At 44.9% G+C, this 2352-nt stretch overlaps 1 non-coding gene across 1 annotated transcript; it reads left to right on the top strand.

The window, feature by feature from the left end:
* The first annotated feature begins 257 nt into the window (after positions 1-257).
* Positions 258-330, top strand: trnak-cuu (transfer RNA lysine (anticodon CUU)). Its single transcript has one exon. It is a non-coding gene; the product is annotated as a tRNA-Lys (tRNA).
* Positions 331-2352: the final 2022 nt, after the last annotated feature.

The raw sequence follows: 2352 nt of genomic DNA, 5'->3' as shown, positions 1-2352 counted from the left end.
CACCAGGGAGGCTTTGAGGGTGTCCTTGTAACTTTTCCGCTGTCCTCCTTTGGCTCGTTCACTCTGAAGGAGCTCCGCATAAAGACGTAAACATAAACACATACGGATTAGGGGCCGGAGTTTGCCATTCGGCCCCTCGAGCCTGGTCCACCATTGAAGAAGACCCTGTCAGTTCTTCAACAGCAAGTTTTAACATCAGGGGCAGAGCCAACAGGCGCCTGGCTGCAATGAGTGATAAAAACGTGTGCTGGTCAGAAACCTGGCGAGCTCAGTCGGAAAAGCATGAGACTCTTATTCTCAGGGTCGTGGGTTCGAGCCCCACGTTGGGCGATTTCTTTTCATTTCATGTTGCTTTCATGGAAAACCTCTGACCGAAACGGCACAAAACAAAAATGTTCCTTTCAAAGTCATTAAACTCCGAAATTTCCACTCCCCGCGAATCTCCTGAATCAGATGCCTCTAGTTTTTTGACTCAATCCATGTCCCTTTGCAATGTTGTGCTCCCACCCACACTATGAAATGTGCCAATAACTTATCGAATCATGGAATGGTTACAGCACGGAAGGACATTCGGCCCAACGAGCCCGTGCCGACTCTCAGCGAGTTCCACTCCCCCACCCTTTCCCCGTAGCCCTGCAATTGTTTTTCCTTCAGAAAATTATCCAACTCCCGTCTGAAAGATAAGATTGAATTTGCCTCCACCGCCCTTTCAAGACGTGCATCCCAGATCATAACCACTCGGTGCTAAATGGCCATCTCCTGTTCCTATGGGTGAAGTTTGGGAAACACGAGATCAATTCCTGCCACACTCACAGCCTTCTTAAATATAGCACCTTCATTCTATTCTCGTAAAACCAGCTCCTGACGTTTCGGCCAGCTGTGTCGGTTAAAGCTCGGGTTATATTCCTAAGATTACTTTACCTGTAGTGTAGCAGTTGTTAGTTTTGCCTTACACGCGAAAGGTACCCCGTTCGAGCACGGGTGGAAACATTATTTTGGAGACTATTTTTGCTGTGAAATAAATTGAACAAAAGTCGCCCCCGGTTCCTTTTCGCGTGAGCACTGAACATTTTAAACCAGTCTCCAAAATACAGAGTGAGTAAAGTCAGTAAGGGGAGAAAACTTCATCAATGATTCAAAATCCTTAAATAGTTAAAGTTCAGTTCTTGAAGTTTCCACTGTCCCTCAGTTGCAATTCTACAAAACAACGCTGTCGGTTAATGAATGGGGAATAAAACAAATAATCTTCACCCATCCCCATCCCCCGACACACAGTTTAAATTGTTGCATGTCATTATTTTAAAGATTTTGAATGAAAGATTTACTTTCTGCATCCGGGCTCCCTCTGTGAGCACCGTATCACTAAACGAGCAGGAAACACGTTAAAGAGTTTACCACAATTGCTGACATTTCTTTGCTTTTTTCTTGTGTTTTTTCAGCTCTTCGTCCTTTTCAGCTCCTGACTGCGGATATTGCTGTGATTAAACCTGAACACAATGCAATGTCTGTATCACTGTTTCCCCGGTGTCAGGCAGAGACAAGCCTGCTGCCCTCATTTATTTCATGTGACAGGACACAAAAGTTCAAAATCAACCTGCAAGTGGCCACACCCAACACCGAATAATCAGGATGGCCTAGCGGTCTAAGGTTCTGGGTTCAGGTCACTGTCTCCTCTGAAGATGTGGGTTCATGTCCCCTTTCTGATATATTTTTTGAACCAAAAACTAATGTGCGATAAAATGGAACAAGTGCAGTCCGGTGTGCATTGTCACATGATGCAAGCTACCTCGGACCCGGACGAAAGCCCCATCCACCGAGCACATGCTCAGGAAAACCCCGGGGGAGAGAATATCCCGGTCATTGGTCCTTCCAGTAACACTGAACAAGTGTCCGGTCTGAAACATTCCAGAGTAATAACTTCCAACTGTAGTATCTAACAGTCAGGATGGCCAACCGGTCTAAGGTGCTGTGTTCAGTACTCAGTTTCTTCTGGTGATGTGGGTTCAAATCCAGCTCCTGACATTCAGTGTTTTTAATTACAAACTCATTTGTTTGGACACCACTCTCAAAGTGCTTTGGGAGATCCATCGAACTTAATAAACTGACCCCACTTCAATGATAAACAACGATATCAAAGTTACTTCTCAAACCGGGAATCGATCCTGGGTGGCTGTAGCGAAAGGAATGGTTTTGTGAAACATTGAAATGTGCCCTCTAAATATCTCGCACTGCGAATTTAAAAACACGGTTATAATTTGTTTCAGTGCAAAAGAAGGCAGGCTCGAAGTGACAAATGGCCGACTCCTGTGCCTGGTTCTTGTGTTATTATACAGAACAAATGATCAAATGAAC

The sequence above is a fragment of the Pristiophorus japonicus genome, unplaced genomic scaffold (assembly GCF_044704955.1).
Source record: "Pristiophorus japonicus isolate sPriJap1 unplaced genomic scaffold, sPriJap1.hap1 HAP1_SCAFFOLD_136, whole genome shotgun sequence".
NCBI lineage: Eukaryota > Metazoa > Chordata > Chondrichthyes > Pristiophoridae > Pristiophorus > Pristiophorus japonicus.
Note: the sequence above shows the minus strand (reverse complement) of the source record. Positions and strands in the feature narration are given on the sequence as shown.